Source organism: Cryptomeria japonica, chromosome 5, assembly GCF_030272615.1.
Source record: "Cryptomeria japonica chromosome 5, Sugi_1.0, whole genome shotgun sequence".
Taxonomy (NCBI): domain Eukaryota; kingdom Viridiplantae; phylum Streptophyta; class Pinopsida; order Cupressales; family Cupressaceae; genus Cryptomeria; species Cryptomeria japonica.
In genome coordinates, this window is record NC_081409.1 from 224,615,406 (window position 1) to 224,633,118 (window position 17,713).

Genomic DNA, 17,713 nt, shown 5'->3' on the forward strand with positions numbered 1-17,713 from the left:
GGCTCAATTTGCACTGGTCTTGACTGAAAATGAAAATACTTCAAAACACTCTTTATCCCTAAGGTCAAATGGCCAGTTGCGATAAGTTCAGCCCACATCTTGATATTTCTTCGACTTTGGTACTACATACCTTATGAATCCCGACGTGGCAGGTAAGAATGTGATATACTAAGTCTTACACGAACATAACAAATAGATGATCCCTATGATGGGGGAGTCACCACTTTTATCAGGCTACAAGTAACTTTTCAAAAAGCTATGTTTCTACTCAAGGAAATATGTATGGTGAGTGTCTTGGAAGCAAAACCTTCTATGCTCTTGCAGTGAATTTATCACAAATATCCTCAATCAATAGAATGGGTGGGCTACTACTTAAAGGTGTTTAGTAATTTTCGATGTTTTTGGACATAAGTTCATTATGCAGTGACTCACTTAAGAGCCTTGTAACTTGTGGTGGGGCCCATTTGTCCTTTCGACAAGTTACACTATAGGAACAGCTATACCCAAGGCTACAACTTTCGCTCTCACCTGATTTCTATAGCGGCTCGAAGGATTTACCGCGCGAGGTCATTCCCAAGAGTGATTGATCTCTTGGCAGGCCTCTCTTAAAAAGATAAAACTTGAGTGTTACTAACACTTTCTCTTGCACCTAGGACCACGAAAGCCAAGGGAGAGGATAATGTGTGTTAGAAGTAGGACCATTCAACAAACTCTTTTTGCACAAGTGTGTCAAACACGAAATGCCCTTGTTCTTTTTAACTTGTCATTGCAATGATGTTCTATCTAATTGGAGATGTTGCTCCAACAATCGTGGTGTTCTTTTTATCCTTCAATGAAAAAATGTGTTGTAATCTAGGAATTGGAAATCCTGGTCAACTGAATTAAGAGCACGTTTTGCTTGAAGTAAATCAATTTGAGAACAACTTTGACAAATTGGGGATTCTTTTTAACTTGCACAAAATGAAGTGTTGATTGTGAATTTTAGTTTGATGCAAGAAATAAAATTTGCCTTGTTGATCTTAAGCACCAAAAACATTTGTTCCTAACTTTGCAAAAAAGAATTTTGTGTGTTTGTTTTTTGTGATTCTTTTTAACTTTGAACAAGTGTGATTCTTTTTAGAGCTCTAAACGAAAGATGCGGTTCTTTTTAAAACTCCAAATGAAAGTGTAGTTGATTTTAACCCAAAAGGAAAATGAATTTATTTTATCCTAACTTGAAAGACAAAGTTCACAATATGAACAAATTTATTTCCTAAGCTAAAATTGCTAAAAAAATTCCTATTGTAGGGGTTAGTTAAAACCCGCACAAAAGATAATTAGTTAGAAAAATCCGCATGTTTTGGTGGGCTTCTACAAGCCTAAAAATTTTGGTTTTCGGTTACAAGGAATTTTCTTACAACTCTCTGTTACAATAGCTCTACTCTGTGTGAAAACATAAGCGCTATTTAACACGAAAGAGCAACAATATAGACAATAGCACTAAAGTATCAATTTGCGAAGGCGCTAAACTGAGAACAAAAGGGCAAGAGAATGACCTGTGTGTCAATTAAAACATTCAAAAGTTAGTAGTCTTCAAAATGATTTCTCTTTGATTCACGTCGCGTTCACCAAATGATGCTCTGCAAAAAGGATTAGAAAATATGTATGATGGCAACACACACAAGAGCACAAGAAACAAACGTTAGTGTTAGCAATAAAAGATTATCCTAAATAGGCATATCAAGAGAGATATTAAGCATGAAATAGAAAGCATACAAACATAGAATAGATAAACTATACTCCTCCAAATGCTAATCAAGATGCTCATAGTTGCTCCTCCCTTGTTCCTCCCCTCTCTAAGTTCCACATGAGTGTAGCTCTCAGCTTTTAGCACTAGCCATGGATGTCATATGGAGATTCAAGATGGTTGAATATGATAAGTAAATGCTATGCAAGTATAGATAGTGATGTTATGAAAAAGCTCTATGCTAATACCAGTATAAAAACAATACTCTAATGCTTCCTTCTTTGCTTGAGGAGAAGGGTTCTATTTATAGAAGAAATGGGGAAATGAAGGGTTAAGATTGAGCAATCTTAAGAAGGGTTAGTATTGAAAGATATTCAATCCATGTGAGACTTTCAACCCAATCCCATGGTGACAAGTGTCACCATGAGGAGGCTTGAGAGGAGAAATAAGGATCATTAAATGCTTGAGGGGACATGATGGTTACCCTATGGGGTTGGGTTAGGGTTAGGTTAATGGATATTCCTTTTATCCAAGGGATAAATGAATGTGCAAGGGTTAAATGGTTACCTTAGTCAAAGAAATAAATCCTTTGAAGAGACCCATGAGTGAAAAGGATAGTTAAGTTAGAGGAAAGTCTCTAACCAAAGGTAAAAGGTGAGTTAATCATAAATGGTTATGTAAGAGCCTTTAATGGTTTGGACAACTTTAGAGGTTAACCATTTGAAGACTTAAAGCCTTAATTGCCTTTCAAAGACTTTGAGGGCTTTGAAAAGTGACTCCAAATTGTTTAGGAATGTGACAATATTTAGGGGGTGAATTAGGCTAATTAGAAGGAGTTAGAAGAATCTAGAAGGGCTTTAGGCATGCAAGTGGATTTTGTAGGAGAATGCAAGTGGGAGGAATTTTGGGATTTTCAATTAAAATAAAATCATTTATTTCAATTAAATGGTGTAATTTGCATTTGGATAGATATTTAAATAAATATTAATTTATTTAAATGTGAATGTGAATTTTGGATTTAAATAAATATTAATTTATTTACATGAGAAAAAGGAAGATAAAGCATTTAAATGCTTGAAGACTTTGAGGGAAACCATTAAAGGCTTGAGAAGACTCTAGAAGGAAGCCTTTAAGTTTGAAGACTTTAAGGGAAACCATTAAAGACTTAAGAAGACTCTAGAAGGAAGTCATTAAGTTTGAAGACTTCAAGGGAAACCATTAAAGGTTTCAAGTGGGTGAGGATAAATAGGATTTTAAATAAATAATTTATTTAAAATAGTTGTGCAACTTGCATTTGTAGGAAAATACAAGTGGGTGGAGGATAAAGGTGATTTAAATAAATGTTAATTTATTTAAATGTGAGAGATGAGATTTTGGGGGATTTAAATAAATATTAATTTATTTAAATGTGAGAGAAGATTTAATTAAACAAATATGATTTATTTATTTAATTAATGGTCTGAATTTGGTTAAATGAATTAAATCAAATAAATTGAATAATTTATTTAATTAATAAGAGAAGAGGATTAAGATGAATTAATTAAATATTTAATATTTAATTATTGATTGATGGTTAAATAATCAAATAAATACTAATTATTCATTTAATTAAGTGGACAGATTTATGTCACTACATATCCAATAAAGAATAAGACCTCCAACAAAATATTAAAAGAGAGGATAATATTAACTTATTAGGGAAATACATCCTAATTATTGAAAGAGTTGATTATTCCACTTCCATAGAAAAATCAGCTCAACCAAGCATAGCTATCTCAAAGAAATCAATAAAAATATTTCAAATATGACCAAGGTAATAAAAATAAAAGTTCAAAGCTAGAGATATAACAAGAATATATAAAAATTAACCTAAGGAATATTTCCTACAGATATTGAAGTTTTATCAACGATAAAATCAAAATGATAATATATTGAATGAAGAATACCTCTAACAAGATATCATAAGAGAGGATAGCATAAACTTTATTAAGGAACTTGACATCCTATTATTATTATTAAAAGATTGTTGGTTATTCCACCTCCATAGAAAATTCACCCCAACCAAGCACAACATAATCTTAAACTCATTTTATTCCTTGGCCAAAGAATATGGTTTCACCTTATCCCCACCATTTAAAAAATAAATAATAGATTATTTGTCTTATCTACACTCTTTGCCAACTTACTCTACCACCAAGTTGATTGTCAAAAGCAAATCTTTAAGCCAAGCACTTGTCTTGCTACGACCTATATCAACCACCTATATCTTGTGACACTACCATTGCCCCCTCACCCTTAGTAATCAATTCCATGAACTTCCTCATTTATCTAGGAAGAATCTTATTAAATTTAAAAGAGATGATAAAGTTAATACAAATATACATATCAATTTTTTTGTATGTGGATTTTTAAGAGTGGAATACAAAGATGTGGTAATCTACTTATTTGTTGAATTATTGAAAAAAATTGTAATCAAAAGGTTCGATCATTTACTTTCTATTTACATTAGAAATGGGATGATATGAATAGAAAGTTCAAAGATATATTTAAAGTATTGAAAAAAATTTTATTTATTAGCATAATTGATAAAAATGAAAAAGGAAATGAATGAATTGATGTGTGAATTCATGTCCAAATTCAATAAGCTAGTAAGTAAAATTGAAAATAAAAAAGCATTTTGACTAATATTCAAAAAATATTTCTTTATAAGTACTTAACAACTAGAAATCAATTATCACTTGGGAAGACTCGGAGTAGTTGATCTCGAATTTTTTTTCTCATGGTATGGTTGTGGAAATCAAGGATGACCTCCTCAATACAAGAAAACGGATGAGAGAAATACAAAATGATAAGATAGGAACAAGTCTTATTTTTTCTTCTTCCTTATCAGATTTATGATTTCAAAATATAAAGATGACTTGGTTGTATTGAAGAAAGAAATCCATCATATACATCAATGGTAACCCTTATGTCAAGACATCCTTGGGAAGAATTATATCCCCCTTAACAATAAAAATAGACCTCCTAAACTACTGCCACCTACAGAAAGGTTGGATATCGAAGCACTATCCACCATCGGTTGTTTTTCTTACATTATGTATGACTTCTATTTAACAACCTATCATGATGGAATCTCTTATCTAAAAATTAGTAAATACATGCAGATGAATTCCATGAGAGAAATTATTGAAGAAGTTAAATTCTCTTGTAGACAATTAAGAAACATATAGTGAATATACTATAAGATTTTAAGATGTGAATCTAATTTTAGATAATGAATCCTTACTAATATATAGTCAATCATATAATGCCATCACTAGAGGATGATATTAGTGTTGGAATAAATGAGCACTGAGAGGGGGGGGGGGGTGAATCAATGTTCTGCAATTTTTAACTTTCTTAATTTGTTCTTTAAACCACTTAATGCAGATGAATGAAAGCAAAGTGCAGAAACACAAAGTAAAAAACCACAACACCATAACACCAGATTTTTACATGGAAACCCAGTTAAGGGAAAAACCATGGTGGGATTCAAACCCATGATATTAATATAATCTATTAGAAGTATACAAATATTACATAAGGGAATGCACATGCATTCAGACACATTGTGTAGATCTCATTGCTCAATGTTTATAATAAGGGCTACAACCCGAAAGGCTCACTACCTTACAAAAGAGTTGCTAAGGTAACATACATGAAGATGCACTACATGAAATAGCGTCTATAAATTCCTTCAATAGTTCCAATTAAGCACAAGATACTGTATCTTACTCAACTCTGTAGAACTACTCTGTTATGATATTCTACAACATACTAGAGCATAAATCTCCACCTTGCGCATGTGAAACTATGCACACTCGATCATACATGCACCACACATTACCGTTGATTACCAAAATTATCAAATAAATCTATCTTATATATCCACATCACTAATTTAGATCAATTCCATGTCGGCCCAAAAACCGCATAACATGCAACATGAAATGTGTTACCCAAGTCGGCTCAAACCAATCCAAAACAAATAAGCGAACCAAAACAAAATGTCCACATGCTTCCCACATGTCAACTCATTGACCTTGAACATGTGAACACTCACCAAAAATGATCCGCAAGATCTGCACATAGAATCTTCACACGCTACTGCTAATGAACACTGTTCTACAAGAAAATTGTCTACCAATTCTTCCAACCAACACAAAACTTAACACCAGAGGCCACAAACATGGAATAAGGTAAATTTCATATCCACAATACATCTCCCAGATCTACAAAGCGAAATACTCAACGAAAATAATGTTTTACCCAAAGAATTCTTACTCTGTCAAGCACTGTGTTCCACTTTCCAGACTTGAGGAAAATTGGACTCTAGACTTCTGGTAGGATGAATCCATATAGTTTGGATGAAATATCTAAGAGGTGGGTTGCCATCAATGATGACTTCCAAACACTTTTATCTATCGGTATGGTGTCTCTTGCCAACAATTAGACGGTGGATAAATAATGTGGGAGTTAAGTTGACAAGTTTCCCAAGAAGAAATAGGTTAATGCTACATGATCCAAAGATGGAGAAATTTCTCAAAATTTACATCATGAAAAAGAAAAACATGTATTTTGCTTAGTCATTAACCTTCACCACTTTCTGGTAATCCATGTAGACTAGATTTATGTACATTGTCAAATCCTCTATGTTATGAAAATATTAAATATATTTTTTATTCTTTTGACATTATTAAACACTATGAAAAAATTAAAAATTCTAATTTCACAAGCTAAGTACGTTAGGTCCCTTTTTTGAGATAAGGATTTAGGGCTTCTGATGGTCTTGAAAAGCACTGAGAGGGGGAGGGGGGGGTGTGAATTAGTGACACCAAAACATGCACAACTTCAAACACTAACTGGTAGATGAACTTAACCAAGTATTTGAACAAAATACATGAAATCCAAAATGAAATAACAACATCCACCACAACACAAGGGTTTATATGTGGAAAACCCAAATAGGTAAAAACCATGATGAGATGGAACTCACAAGTTAACTATCTGCAGTAATAGAAAATTGGTCGGTTAAGGTCTTACAAAGTGCTCTGCTAGGAATGAATCTTGTTAGAGATCCCAAGCTTGATTAGAAGTTTATACCCTGTTAAGAGTAACCTTGCTGGAGGATTTTAGAATCCAAACTAATGGATTACCTTGTTAGAGGATTTGTACAATGAAGCTTGTTAGAGCTTACCCGGTTAGGGGATTTGATTATGTTGTAATGATTATAAAACAATGAGAAAAGTTTGATCTGTTATGAGTAGCACAAGACCTGCTTGATCAGATCATTCTAACTACATTCAACACTACTCTTCATCTAAACACTTATCGCTCTTCAACAAAAGATTCCACTCTTTATGCATATCGGTATTTGCATAAATCTCCTCTTCTATATCAATATTCTCTGTTTAAAATGATTCACTAAGATGTCTTTAAATAGACATACAAATCTTATGTCGGTCATAGGAACACAATTTCCTAGGTGTAGTGTATCTAGACAATTAAACATAACTCATCACAAAAATGACCACCAAACAAACGGTGCTTGTAACTCATCATAAAAATAGATACCGGTTAGAACAATCAATACCAGCTGGAACAAAATATGTGAATCTTTGTCCTAGAATCTTCCACTTGATCTTCATCTTCATCTTCATTTTGATGTCGACTTAATGTAACCATAAGTTATCAAAGAGTACTGGTTAGAGACAGACCTTAGACATATCGGTTAACAATGTAAATCAATGAAGTTACATCGGTAGTTAATGTAATCATATGTGTTGGAGAGTGTTTCATCAATGACAACAAGTGATGAATACATGATAATCATCATCAAGCCAGCAATCTCCCCCTTTGGCATTGATGGCAACACTTAGAATTTTTTTTTTTTAGTAATACAATACCTCTAAGTTTACATACACAACATATATACATATGTACTCATATTCCCCTTGTTTTTAATGCAATACTCCCCCTTAATGCATGCATAAATACAAAATTTTCAAAAGCACACATACATATTATTACTCCCCCTTTGACAACAATGCCAAAATGATAAAGTAAAATATATACATATATATAGAAAATCTATATCAAAGTGTTCAACATATATTACAATGTAAAAAAGGTTCATGCATTGGCTAGTCTCAAAAAATATTATTGAAATTTTGCTTCATCTGGGATAAAGCATTTTCCCATGATTCCAGTATGTTAGAAATAAATTCAAATGTAGACATCAACTGAGAATGGAATTCTTCCATTGAGTCTAGCGTGCAGGTTTAAGGAGTAGCAAGAATAGCTTCTGCATTGGAGTAGGCTCTCTGAAGAATGTCGACCTGTGAGGTGAGTTGACTCTTGAGCTCTCTTAGAGATCAGAATCTCTTAGCCTTCTCATTATCATTCTTGTTTAGTCTATCATGCAAATCATCTATAGACCGGTTAAAGACATGAATGGAGTCCTGGAGTGGGACATTTGCCTTGCATAACCTTTCTATTTCTTGTTCGATTTCAACTTGATTCTTAGAAATATCATAATAAAAGAAAGTAACACTGGAGGTAGAGGCAAGATACTTCCCTCCAGATTCAATAGCTTGCTTCAACAGACTTCCATTATGAGATAAATCCATTTTGCCACTTTCAATGTTCTTAGCTAGTTTATCTCCATATGCCTTCTTGTGGCTCTTCTCAGTAGACATTTGAGCATCATCTTCAAGCGATTTGATTTGATCAGATGCATCTGCAACTAACTGACCAAGTTTGTTGATACAGGTAGGAAGACGTGCAACAACTATTTCTGGTAGTAAACCAGATAAGATTTCTACTACATTCTAGATTGTCTATGCTTCAATCCTTTGCGCTTTTAGTCGCTTATTGTGTGCTCGATATTGCATAACATTAGCAATCTTCATCATTTCTGATGCACTCAAGGTGTTCATGAAAATAGGTCTTGAGATACTTACAGAGTCTTCATCATCATCATCAAGTAGTTCTTGCTTCGCCGGTCTAGGCGGTTTACTCTTAATGATGGCTCTTTTTGTGTTCTTCTTTGTTGTATCTTCAGTTTGTTGAGTGATAGCTTCCTTAGTAGACTCCTTTTGAGTAGTCTCAATGATCTATGGAGATTGGAGTTTCTATAGTTATTTAGTTATCGGTTCATTGTCCACTTTTAGTTGAGTACCCGGTTGATCAACTGATGTAACCTGTACTTTAGTGATTGTAGGAGGATCCATATCTGATGCAGTAATGTCTCTAGATAGGTCTACTATGTCCTGAACATATTCATCAACAAGAATAATGGAATCATCCTTCTTCTTGGTTGGATAGACTTCGTCAGCTTGAACAATTTCCTCTTCATCCATTTCCGGTCGAGGAACATCGTCTGTAGTATCATCCTTATTGCTAGAGTGGATGAATTCTTCCCTCTTTTTGATTATACAGGCTAGTTGATGTGTCTCAGACTCAACAACTGAACTTTTTGTATTAATAAGCTTCAATCTTCTTACTTTAAAATCAAAATATGCTTTGTATTCCTCAGTTAAAGAACTAATTCCATCCGATGATAGATTAGGAAAATACTGTACAAATATTTAATCAATAATCTTCTTTTCTAATTGAATTGCTTCCTCCCATTTATCTAACAAATTATTATACAAAGAGATTGAAATATCTTTCTCCAAATCATGTATTGAAATATCTTTCTCCAAATCATGTGGAAATCTATTGTAGTGACCCAAAAAAGTTAATACCTGTTGGATTACTTGCTTATGCTCATCTTCAATACAAGAATCATAATGTTCTTTGACATTATCAAACTTGTTTCTTCCTAATGACTTCATTGTCCTCTCAAAGACTTTGTCAGGTTTGTAGGTAGCAATATCTATAGGTGTAGTTGCCTTTGGCACTACCTTTACCTTCTTAAGTATTCTGCCAGTTGCTTTTTTCTTCTTTGGTTCTTCTTCAGAATCTGTTCCCTCAAACTCTGGTTGCAAAATCAATTTCCTATTTCTCTTCTTTGGTGCACTCTCCTTCTTTTCATATACTTTAGGTGTTGGTTCCTTCTTGGTTAGGACACTCCGAGTCACCCTTGTGGTCTTTTTTACAGGATATTTTTCATCAGATTTATTTTGCTTTCCTTTCACTTTAGCTACAGGTGCAGTACCAGTTTTAGTTGGTGCAACTTGGATTGCTAAAATGTCCAATTTTGCCTTCTTTTTATCTTTAGGCAATGCTAACAAGGTATAATTAGCATAGTCGACCAATAAATCATGATTAACCTCGTAGCTCATATCTTACATCTCTTCTTCTCTAGGTTCAATTGCTTGCATCAAGCAAAAATTAGTGGTAATCGTGAAGATTATGTCTTTTGCAAAGTGATTTACTACATCTTCCGGTAGCCTCATTCTCATGCTCATCTTTTCTGGAACTCATTAAAATACTTGTTCGTGGTAGCTAAAAAAGTATTCTTCACAGCCTTAATGTTGTTCTTGATCTGTATATTGACTGGTTGTTCCTTAGACCATTCAATATCTCCAATACTCGGTAGGAAGTTTTGAAAATAGAAAAATAACTCGGCTAACAGCTAACCATATTTGAACTTTTGTGTGTTGTCCTTCTTAATGGATTTCAAATTTTGAAATAATTGGTTTCTGATAGCTTCACAAATATCATAGTCTGCATTATCAACAATCATTCTATGTGCTGTGTGAATTGTTGCAGATGGAACACTGTTAAGTCTACTGGAGTAGAATACCTGGTAGCCTATCACCATTGTTGCAAGTTTTACCATAGGGTCTCTAATAGTGTTGATAGAGAAAGCACACTAATCAGATGTAGAACCAGTTATCTTGAAGACAATATCCTTTGAAATTCTTCTTAACACAAGAATTTCACCGGTTGAGCAATAACCCGTTACAACTCTAATAGCCTCCTTAGTTATTGTATGGGTCCTTTCCAAATACATATTCTCTCTGTGGACTTGATTCGAGATGATTCTTATGTGTTCATCCTCAAAATCTTCAAGAAAATATGTGGCATTATGAAACCCTTTTTCAAAAACCCTAGCATATTTTTCTTCAATTATTCCATTCTTATCACAAAGTGATTTCAATTGAGTATAGACGTGTAGAGTTCCTAAATATTCTATTTTGCAATCTATATAGCTAGACAAGTCACCTTTGACCACAACACCACTCGAGACTTGCGATAATGCATTATAAGACATATTTTCATCTGCCTTTAGAGCTTCCTCAGGATCAACAGTGATCATCAACCTCTCTACAGACATAGAAGTAGATGACATTCTTGATAAACAAGTTTCGAAGCGGTATACAAAGAAATACCTTGTATCTTGCACGTCGCTTCATTTCCTGGTTGAAATGTTCAAATGCACACCTGTTCGCCTCTCTGTAAGTTTCGATTCAACTTGATTTCTCTAATCACAAAGCAATTCACCAATTTACACCAAGACAATCTTGTTCTGCTTTGCAATCGCTTCAAATTTCTTTTTCGAAAGAGTTAGAGTAAAAATGATAAAGTAAAACTTGTTTTTATCCATTTTACCAACCGTAATAAATGCTCACATTTTTAGGTTACAAACCTTAATTTTTATTTACCGCTTTAAGTGAAATACTGGTTGATAACACGTCAACAAAAAGTCACCAAAATTCAAAATTCAAAAGTTCTTACCCACTCATTTTACAAAGGGGTCCAAAAATGTTTTACCGTTAAGCTCCCCTTAGCCGTGTTAGACAAGCTTAAGTCACCAATGCTAGATTCTCTTCACTGGGTGAAGGAATAGTTTCCTCTACAGGCAAATCTTCGCTTTTCTTCTTCCAAGTCCGGTTCATATCCTCTCTGGTTTCCTCAACATCAACTTTCTGCTTGCCTTTCTGATCCTTAAAGGAGTTGACTTGTTTACTATTTCTTGATCTACAAAACTTTGCCAAGTGCCCCGGTTTGTTGCAGTGGTAACAGACCATACCAGATGATCTCCAGAGTCCTGCATTTCCTCTTCTTGTTCTTCTTCTGCAGTCCATAGCAACGTGACCAAGGTTATTAAAAAAGGTGCAAACAAAATTTGTTGCCTTTTCCATTTCAAATGGGCTAAACCGGTTGCCATAGGATCTTTGCTAGTTCCGATTTACCCGGTTATCAAAATTCCTTATCCGGTCACCATTTGGTCTAGGATGCATGTGTGGTATAGGATTGTTTGATTCATATCTACACTCAATATGTCTATGCCCACACATTCCACATGTGTAGCAATGACCTTCAAACTTTCTAGACACATACCTAGCATTAGTATTGTAATTTGCATTTCTGTTAGGTTTGTTTCTACAAAAATTTGCAGTATGACCAGGCTTGTGACAAACAAAGCAAATAGGTTTAAAAACCTTCTTACCGGTAGTCTTATTGACTTTAGAAGTAGTTTTGTTCTTTGTATCAGAGGATTCACCTTTTTTAGTTGTATGAAAACCAAGTCCAAAGATATCACCCTTCATTCTCTATGATTGAATTTGTTCTTCCAGCATGGTAGAACTTTTGAGGAACTTCTCTAATTTCTCATTCGCTTCAGTAAGATTTTTGACAAGATCTTCATTATGCTTAAACAGGTTCTCTTTCAGAGACAATGCCAACTCAAGATCTAGCTTTAGGTTCTCCTTTTCTTCTGTTTCAGCAATCAAGTCCTCATGTATAGTATCTTTTTCTCGTTTGATCTTTATGATTTCTTGATCTCTTACCTTGATAAGATCTTCAGCAGCTCTTTTGGCTTCCAGTTCCTAACACATGCAAATAGTGAGACCTTCTAGTTCTCTCCTCAGATTCTGTTTCTCACAGTTCACCTTTTCAACTTCATTAGCTAAAGCTTCAATATTGGCTTCATCTGACGAACTATTATCAGATATTTCTAGCAATTTTTCAGATAGCTCTCTCCTTTTGGCTTAAGAGACTTTCAGTTTGCCTCAAAGGGATTCAATTTCATTTTTGCTAGCTTCTAGTTCTCTAACCATCTCAAAGTAGCTTATGTCCCCCATGGTAGTTTCAAGATTCCCTTCTAAGCGGTTAGGCTTCAAAGAAGTTAGGCTCTGATACCAATTGATGGTCTTGAAAATCATTGAGAGGGGGGGGGGGTGAATCAGTGACACCAAAACATGCACAACTTCAAACACTAACTGGTAGATGAACTTAACCAAGTATTTGAACAAAATACATGCAATCCAAAATGAAATAACAACATCCACATAAAGTAGAACATCCACCATAACACAAGTGTTGATACATGGAAAACCCAAATAGGTAAAAACCATGGTGAGATGGAACTCACAAGTGAACTATTTGCAGTAATAGAAAACTGACCAATTAAGGTCTTACAAAGTGCTCTTCTAGGAGGAATCTTGTTAGAGATCCAAAGCTTGATTAGAAGTTTATACCCTGTTAAGATTACTACCCTGTTAAGAGTAACCTTGCTAGAGGATTTTAGAATCCAAACTAATGGATTACCTTGTTAGAGGATTTGTACAATGAAGCTTGTTAGAGCTTACCCGGTTAGGGGATTTGATTATGTTGTAATGATTAGAAAATAACGAGAAAGGTTTGATTTGTTATGAGTAGCACAAGACTTGCTTGATCAGATCATTCTAAGTACATTCAACATTGCTCTTCATCTAAACACTTATCACTCTTCAACAAAAGATTTCACTCTTTATGTATATCAATATTCGCATAAATCTCCTCTTCTATATCAATATTCTCTCTTTAAAATGATTCACTAAGATGTCTTTAAATAGACATACAAATCTTATGTCGGCCATAGGAACACAATTTCCTAGGTGTAGTGTATCTAGACAATTAAACATAACTCATCACAAAAATGACCGCCAAACAAACTGTTGGCATTTCAATAAGGATATTGAGAAGGTTGTTGATGATTATGGATAAAACTGATTAAGGATGTTTACTGTCTTAATATTATTATTTTGTCATTGATTTCAAGAAATTGATTTTCTAATTCAGTATAATGTTGCCATATCTTAAGAAGTATGATTTGATGAGTATAAAGATGTCGGTAAAAGACACAAAAAGAATGTGATGAATTAGGGGAGAAATAAGTTATTCAATGGGCAACTATTACCGAGTTAGACAATGATGAGATCATGATGTTTAGATTGTTTTGATATCATACATATGTTATTTATTGTAAGGTTAATACTATACTATGTTATCGAGCAAATAACCTAGTCGGTAAACCCTAAGGAACCTAGTCGGTAAACCCTAAGGTTTTCACTATCGGTTAATGAAGGTGGTATGTCTACCGAGTGAAGTTTAGTATTTACCGAGTTGCAACTGAGTAATAACAGAATACATTGAATGAATAAAAGCATTATTTAATGAAGGAAGCTGATGAGCTGGCTATGCTTAAATGATTGGTATGTTGTGAATGAAGTTTGTTAAAGAATCTATGGCAAAGGAAAATCGGCAGGAAGATCTACAACTCAGACTGAACCGCAATACCCTAGCACAAGTTCCAAGAAATGTATGCAAGTTCCAAGGTGGGGTAAAACATTTTCAAATCGAAGGATACATTGAACCTGGTCAAAGTTTGAAGATCTAATGGCTATGATTGGTCATGGGAAATGTGATCAAGGAGATTAAGCAGTTGGCAAATTGTTTATAAATAAGGAACTGTTGATAAACAATGTATGCGGGCAAGTGTATGCACAGGGATGCTACATAGTGATTACCAAGCACTGAAGCTTGAAGACCTGTTTGAATAACAGAGTATAGAGCCGAGCAGATGGACAAGATAAGTCCTATATTGTATTGAGCAAATAAGAATCTGCTTTAGCATTTTAGATGTGAAGTTGCAGATAGATTTTTATTACTGTTATTTTGTAAAGTGACAGAAAATCTCTTAACCAAGTGGACTTAACAATCTTATTTGTAAAACCCTCTAGCAAGGTGACATTTTGATTGAGTGTTTAAAATCCTTTAACAAGGTCACTTCTAACAAGGTGAAGATCCTAACAGATCTAAGGGAAACCCCTTAACCGGGTCACATCTAGCAATGTGTTTGTAATCTTTAACAGGATTTTCTTTTAACCGAGCATACTCTAGAAGAGTATATTTCTTAGTGGGTCCGAAATCCCACGGTGGTTTTTCCCTATTTGGGTTTCCATGTTAAATCCGGTGTTATGAGTGTTATGATGTTTATATGCTTTTGAGTTTGCATGTTTAGCAGTTTTGGTTATATTACTGAAGTATATGTTACCGAGGTTGAATCTAATGTTTTTATGGAAGATTAAGGTTGTATGATTAACCCCCCCCCCTCTCATCTTATTAGCTTGGCATCTGTACTTAACATTGAGTATCAGAACTATCAATTGGTATCAGAGCTTTGGACTCCGGAAGAAAAAGTTTAAAGGTACTTGAGGAAAAGATCCAAAGATGTATAAGAGGGATGCACCAAAGCTGAACAAGTCAAGTTTCTCTACATGGCAAAAAAGGATGAAGCTGCACCTATCAGGAGTTGGAGAATATGTTGTATATTATCTGGAGAATGATTTCATTACACCAAGCACCTATCCATTGACAATGGAAGAGATAAAGGCAAAGCAAGAACATATCCAAGCAATGATTGAAATAACATTTGCATTGACCGATTCAGAGTTTAATGATCTAGAAGGCTGCAATGATGCAAAGGCAATGTGGGACAAGCTCATATCTGTGTATGGTGGTGATGAACATGTTCAAAGAGCAAAAGTGGATAGTCTAAGAGGGCAACTTGAATCTATGAGGATGAATGAAGGTGAGAACATAACCCAGTATAGTACAAGACTAAAGGAGATTGTCAATCAAATCAAAGGAGCAGGTGGAACTATTGAAGAAAAGGATATAACAAGTAAGTTGTTAAGAACCCTTCTACCAACTTATGCAATCCGAGTCTCTGCAATCAATGAATTGAGGTCTGTACCCAATATGCCAGTTTCTTTAGATGCTACTATTGGTAAGCTACATGCATTTGAGTTAAGTAACTTTGATAACAGTGGGTCATCGGTAAATAAAGTTGAATCTGCATTTAGTTCTTTTCATATTTGTGAATCTGATGATTACAATGATAGAATGAGTAAGTACACTACAGGGGATCACAGTGGAGCAAGTGAAAGATTTCGCAAGAACATGGAGGAAGTACACAAAATGTATGAGGAAATTAAAAAGCAAGAAGAGTTTGAAGCACTATTAGCTAGAAGGTTACCAAGAGGCAAAGGTAAGTATAAAGGAAAACTACCTTTGAAATGTTTCAATTGTGATAAGATAGGACATATGGCTTCTAACTGTCCTGACAATGAATCTACTGAAAAGAGAGATTACCAAGATGATAGACAGAAAGATAATCATTACAGAGGACACCGAGACTTCAGAAGAAGAGATAGAAAGTCATGCTTAATAGTTGATGAGGAATCCAATGATGATAAATCAGATGAAACTGATACAGAGGAAGTAGTTTATGTGGCTATCAAAGATGGATCAGATGAAGAAAGGTATGAAGAAAAAGCCCTAATATCTCACATAAATAATAATGATTCTTGGATCATAGATAGTGGATGCTCACATCACATGACAGGTGATAAACAAAAGTTTGTTATGTTAGAAGACTATGATGGTGGCTATGTAAGATTTGGTAATGATGCACCATGTCTGGTAAAAGGTAAAGGATCCATAACACTTCTTGACAATGCAAAGTGCAATGATGTTTATTGGGTTGAAGGTTTGAAATACAATTTGTTGAGCGTAGCACAACTAAACAATACAGGATACCGAATAGAATTTTTGAAAGGAATTGTCAAAGTTCATGACAAGAATGGAAAGTTAGCTGCTATCGGGACACAAACAAAAGGTAACACATTTCACCTTGACTCAACTTGAAATAAGTGTCTATATGCAAAGATAGATGATACCTGGTTATGGCATAAAAGGTTTTGTCATGTAAATTTTGATAATCTGATCAAAATAAGTAAGAAGCACCGAGTGAGAGGTCTACCGAGTTTGGAAAAACCTGAGAATGCTATGTGTCAAGGATGCTAGATGGGTAAAATGACAAGATCAAGCTTTACAAGTAAGTCCTACACCTCTAAGGGAATTTTAGATCTTGTGCACATTGATCTTTTTGGTCCTATGAAAGTTCAAAGTTATTATGGTGATAAATATTTCATATTATTTGTGGATGATTATTCAAGGATGATGTCAATTATGTTTTTAAAAGAAAAATCATAAGCCTTTCAAATGTTTAAATGGTACAAGGCAAGAGTTGAAAATGAAACAGGAAGACAACTAAAGTGTCTTAGATCAGATAGAGGAGGAGAGTTCACATCTGATGAGTTCAACTTATTTTGCAATGATCATGGTATTAAAAGACAAGTCTCTGCACTGAGAACTCCATAGCAAAATGGGATAGTTGAGAGAAGAAACAGATCTATTGTGGATTGTGCCAGAGCCCTGATGATTGAAAAGAAAGTGCCACAAACATTTTGGAGAGAAGCAATAAGCACACCAGTTTACACCCTGAACCGAGTTCAACTGAAGAAAGGAACTCTGAAGACACCATATGAAATTTGGTATGACAAGAAACCTAATGTAAGTTATTTTAAAATCTTTGGAAGTAGATGCTATGTACACAAAGATGAAAGAAATGACAAGTTTGATCATAAAAGTGAAGAAGGAACATTTCTTGGTTATTCTTCTAGAAGTAAAGCATTTAAATGTCTGATCAAATCATCTAACAAAATAGTAGAAAGTGCAAATGTGAAAATTGATGAATTTGCAGAAAGAAATGATGAAGGGAATTGCAAAGAACCAGAAGATTATGATGAATTTGTCTATGTTCAACCGACAAGTCCTACCGAGAAAGCTGCAGAAGGAAATGAAGAGAATATCCAATTACCGAGTGAT